The 17,201-nt window shown below is 42.1% G+C and overlaps 1 protein-coding gene across 16 annotated transcripts in view; it reads left to right on the top strand.

Annotated features, from left to right (window-relative positions):
- LOC138764513 (teneurin-3) overlaps positions 1–17,201 on the top strand; it is a 4,541,667-nt gene that overhangs the window by 3,627,401 nt on the left and 897,065 nt on the right. For all 16 annotated transcript variants that reach the window (XM_069940598.1, XM_069940580.1, XM_069940589.1 and 13 more), the window contains one exon: positions 5,243–5,330. The gene's annotated coding sequence lies outside the window, so the exon portion shown is untranslated. The remainder of the gene's footprint in view (positions 1–5,242; positions 5,331–17,201) is intronic.

Below are 17,201 nucleotides of genomic sequence, written 5' to 3'. Positions count from 1 at the left end.
AACTATAAACTCTGGCAACTGAAGATGGACAGCTAGCTGAGATGGAGGGTTCAAATGATCAGCAGAATGAGAGAAGCACGGAGATCTTTGGAGGTGGTTGAGATGATTAGTGAGTTTGGCAAGGATGAGGGAGATTAATAATAGTAAAACACAAAAGTCTGCTGTACAGCGTACAGTAAAATCCCTTATATCTGGTAGCTACAGGGTTAAGTGAGTTTTCTGGGTGTTGTATGATTGGAGACCTAATGGCACATTTTAAACTTTCTTATTTTTTTACCTTTTTATTTACTGCATGTTTTTTTTTGCCAGTTTCTCAAATTCTGGATAACAGGGATTTTATAGCAAAAGTAAAAGGTACATAACCAACATTTCAGGCTTGAGGCCTTCATCAAAGTAGGAGCAAAATGTATGAAGACATCCGATCAAAATAGTGGGGGTTGGGTGGGATCAGGGAGAGGAGCACGGTCCCACGGGCAGGAGGTAATAGTTGGATAAGAGAGGGAAGACACATCAGCTAACAGGGGAAGAGGGGACGGCTCTGTCAGTGGGGAGGGAAGAAGTTGGAGAGCTGGAGGAAAGAAGACAGAGGGATAGTTAAGAAAGGGAGAACGGTGAGTGGGGTAGCAGAAACCGGACAATTCGAGAAGTATCTTAAGTAAGGATTAGAATTTTCAGGTGGTGGAGTTATTCAGCAGGGACCCATTGCAAGTTAGCGAGAGATGTTCCAGGGGAACAGTATTTGAATAAGCAAACACTGGTGGAGAATAGAGTGAAGGAGACAGGGCAGTGGGGTAGTGTGCAGATGATGAAGAGTTGATGAGGGAACCTTGTGTGAATGAATTGCAACCAGATCTCCTCCTGGCAGTTACATGTGTCAGGAAGCAGAGGAGGTGACGACATCATTACTTCCCTTATATTTTCTTTCTTTTTTTAATCTTCAAACAGAAAGTAAGTTTAATCAGAAAGCTAGTTGAGTAAGCAGACCAAAGAGATAGCATTCGAGATCATGAAGCAGTTGATGGCTTAAAACACAAGGATTTTGTTCAGTCATGTTTTAAATGGTTTAATGCACTATATATTGACAAGGAAATTTTTAACAGGAAGTCAATGTATGGATGTTGTTGAAGTACAATTTTTCATTTATTCCTCAGGTGTTTGAAGCAGAGAAAAATATATTTAAAGGGCATTAGGACACGGGGTCTTAAGACTGACATCTCAAACATTAATTCACAGGTCTTAAATAGATACTTCACATGATGAGAGCAAAACTGAGGGAGTTCCTCAAATCGTGGATGAGCAACTGGACTGAGGAGTTGCTCAAATGATTCACAGTGCTGCTTCAGTTCAGATTTATCGAAGACCAGAATTATTGCCAGATTACATACATGATATCACATACAGCCCTGAGATTCCTTTTCCTACATGCGAGGCAGAACCACTGACTGGCAATGCAGAAACACTGTATTCAAGAAGATATGTATACATGTAAACAAATAAAGAATTGTAAATAAATAGACTGCAATACAGAGAGAAAGAAAATCAATAAACTGTGAGAGTCCTTAAATGAGTCAATGGTTGAGTTTGTTGTTGAGGAGCCTGATGGTGGAGGATCCCTGGACATTCTGTGTTGCATCCAGGTTTACAGTTATGACTCAATCCTTATTTGTTGGAGCTCGCTCTGCAGAAGTTGGCTGCTAATTTTTAATTTGTTTCATGTCATTAGCGATTGGCTGATTTGGAGCATTCTAAAATCATGAAGATTTAAGCTAAATCCAAGAATTTTGTTTTATTTCATCTTTCATTCAATGCTCTTTTTTCCTCCAAATTAATTATCATCAATTATCAATTCTTTTGTTCAATTCCATTCATAACTCCACAACAAATGAAGCAGGATTGGTTAGATAATGTTCCATCTTGGCCTGATAAGAGACAAATAGTTATCTTGAAAAATAGAACAGTTAAGTATATGAACAGCCGCTTTGGCTCACCATGTCTCTGTAGACCATAATGCCAATTTAAACTGCATATGGTGTAAATCTATCACTTCCCGAGCTGTTGTGAAATACATAAAAGTGCTGGTGAAACTCAGCAGTCACACAGCATCTATCGGAAGCAGCAGAACATAGCCAACTATTCAGGCTGGAGCTCTTTGTCAAAGTATGAGCAGAAGGCAAACAGGTGCCTGAATAAAGAGCTACCCCTTTCCCCATCATATCTCAGCCTCCTTGTCTTCTGCCCTCCCACCCTTATCTATCACCTCCCCTATCCTTTCTTCCTACCTCGCCTCTTCTCCCACCATCTTTTTATTCTGGCATCTGCCTGATTTTTGCTCACGTTGAAGTGCTCATGTCTGAAACATTGGTTATAACCCATTGCTTACCATAGATACTGCTTGACCTGCTAAGTTTCTCCAGTACTTCTGTTCATTGCACTGCAATCACAGTGTTTGCAGACTTTCCTGAGTAACTTCCATGGCTACTCATGTGTTCTGTCTAAATGCTCTCTTAATCATTGCTTACACCACCACTCCTGGCAGCATGTTCCAGACATCTACTCCTCTGTGTAATATAAACTTCCCTCCAAATACCCTTTAAAGTAAAAAAAAAGCAGTCAACTATGAGAAGGTAAATCCACAGTGGAAGCAATTATATAGGCATGTCACTCAGGTCAAGTGTATTGAGACTATGATCAAAACAAACACTGGACTCAGCAAGTGGTGGCAGAATGGAATGAACTTCCGAATGAGATAGTTGTGTCAGGGTTCTTTCTGTTATTTAAGAGAAGGTTGGATGTGTACATGGAGGTGAGGGGGTTGGAGGGTTATTGGCAGTGAGCAGGAGATATGAGCTAGTGGAGTTGTTCTAGTGAACCGGTGTGGACTTGAAAAGCCGATGTGGTCTGTTTCCACTCCATAAATGGTTATATGGTTACAGCTAAGCCCTCTCATATTTGACACTTCCATCCTGACCATCTACCCTTTATATTCCTCTCATCCTTTCATAAATTTCCTCCATCACCCCTCAGGTTCTAAAGCTCCAGAGTAAATAATCTAATTGTCCCTATCGGCTAATATTCTCTAATCCAAGCAACGCCTCATGAACTTCTTCTGTACCCTTTACAAAGCCTCCATATTCTTCCTGTAAGGCAATGATGATAACTGCACACAATGTTCCACCTTTTGCCAAACATGGCTGTTAAAGGGTATCCTCTATAAGGCACGAAGGTACCAGATATAATGAGTGGCACAGTGATGCTCTTGGTAATGCCTCCCCTCCCCAGTGACCCATGTTCAATGCCAAGCTTCCTGAACTGTCTGTGTGTCATCTGATCATCCTTCCTGTGTCGCTGTGGGTTTCTTCTGGGTATTCTGATTTCTTCCCATTCCAAAGAAGTGAAGATCAGTTGGATTAGTTGCTTCTTGTGTGGACCAACCAATTTTCCCCTGTAACCGCTGCAACCGTGTCTGCCTGTCCCACATCGGACTTGTCAGCTACAAACGAGCCTGCAGCTGACGTGGACATTTACCCCTCCATAAATATTCGTCCGCGAAGCCAAGCCAAAGAAGAAGAAAGAAGAAGAAGAAGTGAGAATAAAATGGGATAAATGTAAATGTAAGATAGCACCATCTCAGTGGTCCCAAGACCCAGTTTCCATTCTGTCAGACTCTCTAGCTCTCCATGATCATGAATCTCACAACAAATGAAACCCTGATTTATGTCTGGGAAATAAAATTCTTAAAAATTGGCAGGTAATTCCTAAGTTCACTTGACCCCCCTCCAAAGGATGGATTTTAAATTGCAAAGCCCTGATCTGGTACAAAACCACACAGAAATGGTGGAGGAACTCAGTCATTCTTGCAGCGCCCATAGGAGGTAAAAATATATGACCAACGTTTTGGGACTATGTCCTTCTTTAAGGAATAAGCAAAGAGCAGGAAGGCATCAAAATAAAGAAGAGTGGCAGGAGGAAGGGGTCCAGGCCAACAAGTGATGTTTTAAGAGGAGAGGTGAGAATTGATTTTGGTTCTGTGAAAGGAGACAGTGGGAAAAGAGGAGGGAGAGAGACAGACAGACAGACATACAGACAGGGCTGGGGAAAAGGCAACGGGGGAAGAAGGGGGTGGGATTTAATAAAAACCAGAGAAGTTGCTGTTGATGCCAACTTGTTGCAGGGTGTGCAGTTTGCGGTGGTGTTGGTCTGGCAGTGCGCGAGACCATGGACGGACATGTCAGCAAGGGAGTTGAAATGGGTGGCCACTGGGAGATCCACTCTGTTGCGCCAGACCGAGGTGAAGTGCTCAACAATGCGATCTCCCAGTCTGCACCCAGTCTCTCCGATGTAGCGGAGACCACAATAGGAGTACTGAATGCAGTAGATGACCCCTGCAGCATCTGGTACAAATACCAAATAATGGGATCATGTAATGTTAGCTGGCATTAGCAACAAGGGCAGTTTAACCACTGACTCCCCAACTCTTACTTAAATAGAACAAACAATAAAATGAATTAAAATAATGAAGATCTGCAGAATCCCAATTAGATCTCGAAAAGAAAATGCCTTCAGAATTCTTGAATTTATTAATTTGAATGATTAAATTTGTCAGAGATTTAAAAAACAATATTTAAAATTGATCTTGAATCATTTATTTCCACATCTTATTTGTTTTTTTTAAACTCTTTCTTATCATTGTGCACCCCCCCCCCCCCCCAACGAGTAAGCAATCTGATATTCTTTGATTTATGTCTGGGAAATAAAATTCTTTAAAATTGGCAGAAAATAAAGTCAGTAACATAACATTTAATGCCTTTTTCTTTTCCCTGCATGGAATCAACAGAAGACAGATTTCTGAAGGATTTTTGAACTTTGAAAATTTTTAAATTTTTATACAAGTGCTGACCCGAGAAGCACAAATAATTGTTTTTCACCTGGAGTCATCCTTTCTCACAGATGAGACAAGCTGAGGCTGCATCAAGTCCAGAGAACTGTGTAGGAATATATAAAGGCTATTAGGGAAACTGCACAGAGCTGGGATAGGGGCTCCATTGAAGTTGTACAGATTGTAAATCCACATTGTAAATCCTTTGATAAGATTTTGCAATAAATTAAATCACAAGTTAAGGAATCAATACAATTCTGAATAATTTGCTAAAATACCCTCAATTGTTGAGAATAAGGTCGCAAGAAATGGAAAATTTAACAATGTAAAGTTTGTTGTTAACTTTCATTTTTAATGCCCCAACAGATAGACTGTAATTGGCAATCTGATCCCGTGGAACTGTGAAGAAATTGAACTAGTTGAGCATCACACGGCATAGGACCGCACAAATCAGGTGAGCTGATCGGCATATTGTAAAGTCTTCATCTTGAAAAGTGCTGAATGTAGCATCCTACCAGATGCAAGGAATGAAAGAAACATCTGAGTTTGTCTGAAATTCATTGATTGTTGATCAGAGAAACTAAAAATAAGAGCTGCTGAAAACTTGAGATAAAAGCACAAGTTTGCTTGAAACTCTCAGCCAACACCCTGTGCAGAGAATGAAGAATGCTGCAGAAACTTCAGTAACAAAAGCCATCCTGCTACGGCAGTTGACGTTTTTGGATGCTTGACGTTGTATCTTGTGGGCACTTGGTTTTCATTCGCTAATCATAATCTGCTGGATGAACTCAATGGGTCGAGGAGCATCGGTAGAAGCAAAACAACATTCCGGGCTGAAGCCCTTTACCCCGAGAAAGAGAGCAATGCACAGAGTGCTGGAGGAGCTCAGTGAGTCAGGTGGCATCCGAGGAGAGCGATAGACAGTTGATGGTTTGGGCTGGAAATCCTCGATCAGGAAGAGTAAGAATCACTGTCGCTACAGATTTCGTTGGGGTGACTCGAGAGGTGTCAATTGTGAATCTAGAACAAGGAAGATTCAGACTGAATCAATTTAAAAATAAATGCAGACAAAAAAGACTCTCAAATTAAACAAAGGTCTGAAATGAGCTGCTATGAAAATCACGGATATAAAATCAGTTGAAGCATTTTAAAATAAAGAAGTAATTAAAGGGACAGAGAACAATAGTTGAGAATAGGAATGAAACAAGATAGCTTTGCCTTTGGCAGTAACAATTGAGGAGAAGGATAAATTGGATTGATTTCCTTATTCTTCCTTTTTCTATGAACAATCAGTTTTATGTCATTTAGTTGTTATGGAATGTTGAGTGAAAATTGAAAGAAAACTACTTTTGGATTACTTCATTCCAAGAAGTAACTGCTGTGTAATTGCATTCAAGGGATCGTTGGAAAAATATATCGTAGGAGTTAGGGAATGAGCAGAGAAATGAGATTAGAGAGCTGAGACTGCAACCACCTTGATAAGATCAGAGATGTCCTTCTGTGCACCCTGAGAAATCTCAAGTGGTGACTCACTGTTTATACGGAAGCCCCTTCAAATCAAATTATTTTGTTGCAAGTGGCAGGAGGTCTAGTGCATATCATATTTTCCAATTTTGCATATTTTGAGTGTTGGCGATGTGATATAACTAGCAATGGTGCTGTCACTTGGGTCAGGAAGATTGGTTATAGATTTGCATTAAATTGTTGAATGGATATTGGCAATAGGCTACACAGATATACTGTGTTTTTTGTTTAATTCACAAATTTTTCCTTTGTGTTCAGCAAATCTTGGCAGCTTTACTTTGCGTGTGAAAATGCATTTGCATTGTGCTAGAAAATAAATATTGTTCACCGTGAAATTTGAGTAGCAGCCTGGCTTTGCAGGGAAGAATTAATGTGGAAAGATTCACTGGGTGTTTGCCTTGCCATATCGCTGGGCAGCAAGGTTTATAAGTGGGTAAGTGAAAAAAAGAGAGGCATTTTCAGTCTGGTTATTGACCTACTGTTCTGCAAAGGGCTGCTGTAATTAAACGCTAGCACTGCAATTTATCTTGCCATTTCAATTTATTAACTTGGTAATGGACATCTACTGACTCCGTAATACTACCTGAGTAAATTACGCTTTACTTTGTTTGCTGTTAACTGTGGAAGGAATCCAATGTTGTGCCTCAACTAGAACTTTCTTTAAATCTCGCTTTTCCCCCTCACCACTGGTCGTTTGTTCAGAACCTGCAGGGTGATGATGGTTTTACTGCATTTTCTCTACCTTTAGGAACCCTGAGAACACTGATATAATAAGCAGTGGGGTTTCATCATGTGTGCCCAGACGGTACTTGATGTGGCAGAAATTTATGCCAGGCATAAAACTGTTGTCAGTTCCTCTTAAAGAGGGAGTTTGAATTAAGATCCTGGGGATGGGAGTTGTGGAGGTGGAAAAGCAGGGGGTTGGAGGAAGGGAGAGAGACAAGAAGTTAAAAAGAGATGAGTAAAAAGGATCTGAGAAACAGGTAGCTGACTAGAGTGTAAGTGGTAAGGGAATTGATGGGAAGAGGGTATGAAGGGCAAAGGAGGTAAGAGGAAAAGAGGGTGTGAATGAAGACAGAGAGAATATGAAGAGGTGAGGAAGAATGTGGAAATGTAGAGTGTGTGAAGGGAGAAGGAGATAAGAGGAAGAGATGTAGAGAAAGATGTGAATAGGTAGAGGGTGTGAAAAGAAATGGAAAGAGTGTGATGGGAAAGAGAGATGAGGGTGTGAAGGAAGAGAGTGAAGAAGGAGGTGAGGGGAGGATTTAATGGAGAGGAAGATGGTGAAAGGGAGAGATGAGTGGGAAAGGGAGTTGGGGGTAAAGGAATGGAGATGGAGAAAGGGGAGCGTGTGAAGAGAAAGGAAGATAAGTCAGATGGTGTGAAAGGGGAAGGATGCGGGGGGTGATGATGTGAGGGAGGTTGGGCCTAGGAAGATAGGAGGATAATGAAAGAGTTTAGCTGGTAAGAGAAGAGGAAATGAGAGGGAGGAGTGGATAAAGTAGAGGGAACTGAAACGGAGGAGATATGTGAACACTTAGAGCTGAGAGGGAGCATGTGAAGATAGCTGGAGTTGAGATTCAGTAAAGGAAGAGAATTGAAAAGGAAAAAGGTTGATGTAGAAAGAAACTGAGGAGGGTGTGCATGAAAAGGAAGAAAAAACTGAGAAGAAGGAGCATTGTTAAAGGAAGTGGGTGGGGATGGAGGTGGCAAGTAAGAGGAGGGAACAGAGAGATGTCATGAGTGAAGTGCCGGAACTGAGAAGGAGAGGGGGGCATGAGGAGAGATGGAGCTGAGGTGGAGGTGGTCAGGAGTGATGAGTGGAATGTGAACAGTGATGAAGATGAGAAAGAAGATGTGGAGAACCAGCAGAATAGAAATGATGAAGGAGCAGAGAGAGAGAAAACTGAGAGAGGTGAGGAGACTGAATTAAGAAGGAGCGGTGAATTGGGGTGGGAGCTGAAAAAGAGAGGCTGAGCAAAAGGGAGGGGCTGAGTGGGAAGGCCACAGGCAGGGGATTATTCCATACCATGTATTAATGTTCAAAAGATGGCACCTTCAGTCATACAACACTCATTGGTACCAGAGTGTTATCCTCATACTTTTGAAGTAAGACTTTCTTTCTTTATAAAATATTTTTATTGATAGTTTTCCGCTTATGAAATGTGCTACAGGACTAGGAAAAAAAAATTGCAATAATGATCGTATCTACAAATTCACAAGCACAATCACGATGAAACAATAAAACATAACAAAAGAAAAGAAAAACATAATAATTTCTCAACCCCCCTTCCCCAAAGCAAGGTTGAGGATTAACATTCAAAAATCCAAGAGGCACCGTCTTGGAGAGTGACTGCACAATGCCAAAATTCCAAATCAACACTAACTCTTAAGGTTATGATAATGTCAATGAACAAGCCCCATATCATTTGAAATTTAATATTATGCATGTGTAGGTGGAGTACTATCTTTCTATTGGATCAGATTGTTCATCTGGCCATCAACCAAGAAAAAGACAAAGGGCGATGTTGCATTGAAGTTAGTAAAACATCAACGTCTCAGAGTGTTCCAAAAAGAACTATTCAAGGGTTAGGTTCCAACTTTTAAATTGAGAAACACCGATAAAATTTGGAAAACTTCCTTCCAAATTTTGTTCTAAGCTAGCGCAGATGCAGAACATGTGAATTAAAGGAGGCATCACCTGTTTTACATTTGGAGGTGAGACTTTCAACCATAACCTTTCTCATCAGACCTGAGAGTGCTACCAACCAAGTCAGGCATATGAGAATTTATCGTCATACACACAAGGACAATGTACAGATGCACCAATAACCTTACTTGTGGGGACGCACAGGTACACAAAAGATATCGATTCAAAAGCCTTTAGATAATGACCACCATTGTTGTAATAAAGAAAAATTAACCAACATGTTATGTACAAGTACAAATGCTCGTGTTCCTGTACTCACTCAGAAACATTGCAAGATATTTTACCGTACGATGTGCTCTAAAAATTAAAAGGTCTTCAGTTTTAAAGAAGAATCAGATAATGAGTCACGATCTCAGGACCATACAAATATCTAATTACCTGCTGCATTGAAGCATGGTACATTATTAGGTTTTTTTTGGTCTGGCATCAAAAATAACTTCATGATGAATCACCACCACTTGCCTCTTGAAATCGCAAAACTTCATTTACTCTGTGCCAAGTCAACGTCTCCCCGCACTGTATCTAAAAATCCAAAACTTACCAGATATTATAGACAGTCATTACCTCATTTAACTGATATGTAAATGTTAAGCATGGAATTCTAATCTCATGAGTGTCCAATTTCAGTCTTAATAATGAGATGATAATGCGATAAAGTAAAAAGCAGTGGAGGGTTCTGGTTAGGAAGGGTTGGGTTGCACTTGTTTTTTCACGTGTAAGTTTAGATGAGAAGTGAAACCTGACCAATCAAACTTTGTTACTGTTATTCAGTAAGACAGAAAGAGGCTGCTCTGCTAGGCAGTGTCGTTTAGTAATTGTTTAGCATTGATCACATTTGTGAAGAACGTGTCCTATTTCAATATTTATTCCAAAGAGCCATCAGCCTCATTAATTGATCTGTTTCCAAACAGCTATAGTTATGCTGGACTATAGGTTCCTCACATCCCCATCTCCCTTGTCCAAAGTGCCTGATTTACTAATTCTGTTCAGCCATATCTTCAGATGACCAGTTATGTCCTTCCCCCCATGACTGGTAATGAGCATCTTGAAGCTTGCGGTATTAGATACAGATTCAACCCTATACATTTACTCTCCGTTCTATGCTGGTTATTGCTACCAATCAGAATGCCTATACCATCACCCAAGATGGAATTAATTAGACTGGCTTATTATTCCATACCCAACTTGGCTTTTAGAAATGAGATGTAAACTTAATTTGCCCTTGGAGCTCATGGTAACAACAGGTTTTGTAGTTCCAAGAGAATGCGAAATGCCTCAGTATCAGTGTGTACGCTGCTTTGAACAAAATCCGATGCTAAACTGTTACACTACAGGGCGAACCTCAGTGGAGACAGGTACTTTTACAACATTTAAAATGTATCTGGATGTGCTCCTGAATCACTAAGACAAACAATTTCACGGACAAGTCCATGATCCTTCATCTATGACTTTCTTATCGGAAGACCACAGTCTGTACGAATAGGAAACAACATCCTCTCCTCACTAATTATCAACACAAATGTGCCCCAAGGATGCATGCTTAGCCCACTGCTCTATTCATTATACTCCCATAACTGTGTGGCCAGGCATACAATGCTATCTACAAGTTTCCCGATGATACCACAGTTGTTGGCAGAATCACAAAAGGTAATGAGGAAGCATACAGGAGGGAGATCAGCTCGTGGAATGGTGTAATGACTACAACCTACCACTCAACGTCAGCACAACCAATGAGATCATTGTGGACTTCAGGAGAAAGTAAAGGGAATACGATCCAGTCCTCATTGAGGGGTCAGAAGTGGAGAGGGTCAAGAACTTCAAATTCCTGGGTGTCAACATCTCCGAGGATCTGTCCTGGAACCTCCATGTTGATGCAATCATAAAGAAGGCTCGCTAGTGGCTATACTTTGTGAGGTGTCTGGGGAGATTCGATATGTCACCAAAGACTCTCGTAAACTGGCTGATTGCATCACTGCTTGGTATGGAGGTGCCAACTCTCCGGAGAAAATTAAACTCCAGATGTTGTTAACTTGGCCTGCAACATCGCAGGCATCAGACTTTACTCCTCAAGGATACCTACATGAGACATTGTCTTAAAAGCAGCCTCTATCCTCAAAGATCCCCACCACCCAGGCCATGCCCTCTTTGCTCTGCTACCATTGGGAGAAAGGTACAAGAGGCTAAAGACGAGCACAAGGACACTTCAGATTCCTGAATAATCAATGAACCAAAGACACTGCCTTACTTTTCATGCACTGGCATTTTAGTTTTTTATAGTAATGTTGTAAGATGATTATAATTTGAATGGTTGCACTGTGCTGCTGCCCCAAATTTCATGGGTTGTTCATGACAATAAATTCTGATTCTAATCCTGATTCTGGTAAATGGCTTAGCATAGATGGGTATTTGTGGTGGCCCAGAGGGCCTATTTCTGTGTTCTATGGCAATTCAAATTGAAACTAGGTAGAACAGTAAGTAACAGGTTGGCAAAGTGCTCTATTCTCATCCTTCCCAATGGACTAGAAGGAGCAGGACTGAAGGTAAGATTATTCTTAATAATCCTTGTGTTATTTCATAATGGCGAAGAGTAAATATAATCTAGAACAGCTTCCCATTGCTCAACACTCCAACTCCATATAACCATATAACCATTTAACCATATACAGCACAGAACAGGCCAGTTTGGCCCTACTAGTCCATGCCGGAACAAATCCCCATCCTCCTAGTCCCACTGACCAGCACCTGGTCCATACCCCTCCAATCCTCTCCCCTCCATGTAATTATCCAGTCTTTCCTTAAATGTAAATTACATCCCTGCTTCAACCACCTCCGCCGGAAGCTTATTCCACATCCCAACCACCCTTTGCGTGAAGAAATTTCCCCTCATGTTCCCTTTATAATATTCCCCCTTCAATCTCCAACCATGGCCTCTGGTTTGAATATCCCCCACTCTTAATTGAAAAAGCCTATCCACGTTGACTCTCTTTGTATCTTTTAAAATCTTGAACACCTCCATCAAATCCCCCCTCAATCTTCTACGCTCCAGAGAAAAAAGCCCCAGGCAGCTCAACCTTTCTCTGCAACTCAAACCCTCACATCCTGTCAACATTCTCGTGAACATTCTCTACACTCTCTCTATTTTGTTTATATCCTTCCTATAATTGGGTGACCAAAACTGCACACGGTATTCCAAATTTGGCCTCACCAATGCTTTGTACAATTTCATCATAACATCCTAACTCTTGAATTCAGTACTCCGATTTATGAAGGCCAACATTCCAAATGCCTTCTTCACCACTCTATCTACCTGAGTATCAACTTTGAGGGTACTATTTACCATAACTCCTAAATCCCTTTGTTGCTCTGCACTCCTCAATTGTCTACCATTCAATGTATATGACCTATTTAGATTTGCCTTTCCAAAATGCAACACTTCACACTTATCCGTATTAAATTCCATCAGCCATTTCTCAGCCCACTCCTCTAGCTTTCCGATATCTCTTTTTAAGCTACGGTAATCTTCCTCACTGTCCACAATACCACCAATCTTTGTATCATCTGCAAACTTACTTATCCAATTCACCACCCCTTCTTCCAGATCATTAATATATATAATAAACAATAGTGGACCCAGGACCGATTCCTGAGGAAGTCCACTAGTCACCGGCCTCCAATTTGATATACAATTTTCTACCACTACTCTCTGACACCTCCCATCCAACCATTGCTGAATCCATTTCACACTTTATTTATACCTAATGCCTCCACCTTTTTTCCTAACCTCCTGTGGGGAACTTTGTCAAAAGCTTTACTAAAGTCTAAATAGACAACATCCACAGCCTTCCCTTCATCAATCTTTTTTGTAACCCCCTCGAAAAACTCTATAAGGTTTGTTAAGCATGATCTACCCCTGACAAAACCATGCTGACTACTACCTATCAATCCCTGTTTTTCCAAATATTTGTAAATGCCATCCCTCAGAACACTTTCCATCAACTTACCCACCACAGATGTCAGACTCATAGGTCTATAATTTCCAGGCTTTTATTTGGACCCTTTCTTAAACAGCAGAACAACATGAGCCGCCCTCCAATCCTCTGGCACTACCCCCGTGACCAGTGACATCCTAAATATCTCTGTTAATGGCCCCACTATCTGTACACTAGTCTCCCTGAGTGTCCTTGGAAATACTTTGTCCGGACCCAGAGATTTGTCCACCTTTATCCTTTTTAACACTGCCATCACTAATTCCTCGGTTATCCTTATATGATTCATGACCTCCCCACTATTTTTCTTTACTTCAACTGGTACAATATTTTTTTCCCTAGTGAATACCGAGGAAAATAAATCATTTAAAATTTCTTCCATCTCCTCTGACTTTTCACATAGCCTACCCTCCCTATCTACAAGGGGTCCAATTCTATTCCTCACTAATCTTTTACTTTTAATGTACCTATAGAAACCCTTTGGATTTATTCTTACTCTGCCTGCCAAAGCCTCTTCGTGCCTCTTTTAGGCCTTTCTAATTTCTTTCTTAAGATTTTTTCTACACTCCTTGTAGTCCTCTTTCAATTTTTCAGCACCCTGGTGTTTATACCTCTTGCATACCTCCCTCTTTCTCCTAACCAAATTTCTAATATTCCTCAAAAACCAAGGCTCCCTATGACTTCCAGCCTTTCCTTTGATCCTCACTGGGACATATCTACTCTGTACTCTCAAAATTTCTTCTTTGAATATTCTCCATTTTTCATTTACATCATTTCCAGAAAAAATCATGTCCCACTCAATACTCCCCAAATCCATTCTTATTCCTTCGAAATTTGCTTTTCTCCAATCCAGAACCTCAACTTTAGGCCCTTCTTTGCACTTCCCTAAAACTACCCTAAAACTAATAGAGTTGTGATGACTAGACCCAATTTGTTCTTCAACATAAACCTCAGACACCTGACCTACCTCGTTCCTTGACAGGAGATCCAGTATTACACCATCCCGAGTTGGTTCCTCTACGTATTGATTAAGAAAACTATCTTGTACACATTTGACAAACTCTAGCCCATCCAGCCCTCTTACAGTATGGGTATCCCAATCAAGGAAAATGTCCGACTGTAAAGGCGGAAGTTCTCCACCCTTACGTCTAGAGACTTAACTTTCTGAATGCGCCATGGCCGGGCTCCAAGGCGCCGAATGGAACCCTTCTTGGGAAAGGATAATCGGTGGAGCGCTGTGCTCCGCCACCCCTCATGAATGTACAACCGCAGCAAGCGGATGGTTAGGGGTGGACTGATGAAGCCGTCAGCGGGTGATCCATCTCCCCACTCACCCCTCTCCCTCCATGACCCCTTCAAGGCAGGGGTAGTGGGTGGGAGTCATCAGGGCAGGGGCAGCCAGCAGGAGCCATCAGGGACCGGCTGGTGTGGGCAGTGACAGCCTCACCGAGCCGCTTCGGACTTCAGGGCCGCTCCCTGCAGCTCAAAATGCAGCAGAGCAATGGCCATCTTCCCTACCTATAATCCCCCATGCAGCTGGAACCACTCTGTGTTTCCGAGGAGTTCCAGCTGCGTGGGGAATTATGGGTAGGGAAGACAGCCATTGCCCTGCTGCATATTTATGATGGGTGGCACTACGGCACCCGTCGCCCTGCCTCCATCTGCTCCGGAGTGTGCTACAAGGGGCCCTCAACATGAATGCGATGCTGGACAGCCTTTTAGGGCGACTCTATGAAAGGTAAGTTTTATGTATTTCCTCTGTGCTTGTAGCCAGCCTCCAGGCAGAGACCTGGCATGAAACTCTTGATTTAACATCCCAGTCAGATGGGCTCCGAGCTGCTGGACCCCATATCTTCTCTTTCTTTGGCTTGGCTTCGCGGACGAAGATTTATGGAGGGGGTAAAAAGTCCACGTCAGCTGCAGGCTCGTTTGTGGCTGACAAGTCCGATGCGGGACAGGCAGACACGGTTGCAGCGGTTGCAGGGGAAAATTGGTTGGTTGGGGTTGGGTGTTGGGTTTTTCCTCCTTTGCCTTTTGTCAGTGAGGTGGGCTCTGTGGTCTTCTTCAAAGGAGGTTGCTGCCCGCCAAACTGTGAGGCGCCAAGATGCCCGGTTTGAGGCGTTATCAGCCCACTGGCGGTGGTCAATGTGGCAGGCACCAAGAGATTTCTTTAGGCAGTCCTTGTACCTTTTCTTTGGTGCACCTCTGTCACGGTGGCCAGTGGAGAGCTCGCCATATAACACGATCTTGGGAAGGCGATGGTCCTCCATTCTGGAGACGTGACCTACCCAGCGCAGTTGGATCTTCAGCAGCGTGGACTCGATGCTGTCGACCTCTGCCATCTCGAGTACTTCGACGTTAGGGATGAAAGCGCTCCAATGGATGTTGAGGATGGAGCAGAATGATGATTCACTTACCAGATCTGTTAATCAGGTCTGGATTCCTGCATTACAAAGCACCTGTGTGTGCAGAAGCCCTGGGCATGCACCGTTTAAACCAAAAATCCCATTTGGAAACACTGGCAGAACACAGCACAGTTCACCCTATTATCACTTCTTTCATGGGTATGCCTTCCATGTGAATTACAGGGGAAGAGGCAGAATGCGCTTAGTCTACTATAATCTGCGGTCCAGACAGTTTCAAATCCACAACTCCACATTTCCATGGATCTCACACCTCATAACTCTCTGAATGAGTCTACCATAGGGAATCTTGTCAAATGCCTTTCTAAGATCCATGTACACAACACCCACTGCTCTACCTTCATCAATTTGTCACATCCTCAAAACACTCAATTAGTTTCAAGATGCGCACAAAGCCATGTTAATGAGTTTGCTAAATGACAAGAGGTAAGTTTCTCTAAATGCTGATCAATTCTGTCCCTAAGAATGGCTCCTTTCACCTACCATAACTTCTATTTCAGTAGGTCAAACCTATCCACAACTCCACGTATATGGTCTCCAAACCACCTTCACATTTCTGCTATATTTTCCTGAGAATATCTTTTCCCAATTATCGCTTAACTTTCTTGCTTACTATCTATCATTGTATTTAGTCCTTCCCCATTTTCTTTCCCATGTCATCTGCTCCTGGCCTTGTCCATGGCTTTGGTAAAGGTTAGGGAGTGTGGCCACTATCTCCGAAATGTTTGCTTGCTGAGGCATCTGTCACCTGTCCAGGCTCATTGCCCAGTACTAGATCCAATGTAGCCTCCCTTCTTGTTGGACTGTTCACATATTGTGTTCAGGAAAACTGCTTGGACACCTAACAATTTCTGTCCCAACTAAACCTTCTGCAATAGGAAGTTGACACTCAATGTTAGGAAAATTGATGTCACCCGTGACAACAACCCTGTTATTTTTGTACCTTTCCACACTCTGCCCCTTAGTGTACCAGAGGCTATTGGAACATAAGAACACAAAAATATAAGTAATAGGAGAACGATTAAGCCATGTGGCCTGTCAAGACTGCTGAGCCATTCAATGAGATCATGGCTGATTTGATGATTGGTTCATTTCCACCTATTTGCCTTTTCCCCATATCCCTTAATTCCCTTACTATGTAAAAGTCTAACCAGCCGTCTCTTAAATACTCCTAATATAGTTGTTCCATTAGTTTTCTGACTTCTACCCATACTGACTCAGTAGACAATCCCTGCATGACATCCTCCCTTTCTTCAGCTGTAATATAATCTCCGATTAACAATGCCACAACCCTCTCCCCCCCACCCCCCGACCTTCTTCGCTATTCCCTATTGAAACATCTAAACCTCAGGACATTAAGTCTCTGTGTGGATTGGTACATGGGAAGTTCCAATTCCCTCTTTCCTGACGGTAGCAGTGAGAACAGAGGGTGATGTGGAGCCTTGACGATTGTTGCTGTTCTCTGATAGCAACATTCCCTGAAGATGTTCTCGATTGTGGGGAAGGTTTTGTCTGTGACATCCTGGGCTGTTCCCATTACCTTTTGCAGGGTTTTATGCTCAGGGGTATCTGTGGAAATTTGTCAGGGTTTCCGATGTCATTCCAAACCTCTGCATGTCCTTGTGGTGTCAGGTCAGCAACTTCTCCTTTAGTGTCACAAAGTGGAGGAGGTGGTCATCAAG

Source organism: Narcine bancroftii, chromosome 1, assembly GCF_036971445.1.
Source record: "Narcine bancroftii isolate sNarBan1 chromosome 1, sNarBan1.hap1, whole genome shotgun sequence".
NCBI classification, from domain to species: Eukaryota; Metazoa; Chordata; class Chondrichthyes; order Torpediniformes; family Narcinidae; genus Narcine; species Narcine bancroftii.
Note: the sequence above shows the minus strand (reverse complement) of the source record. Positions and strands in the feature narration are given on the sequence as shown.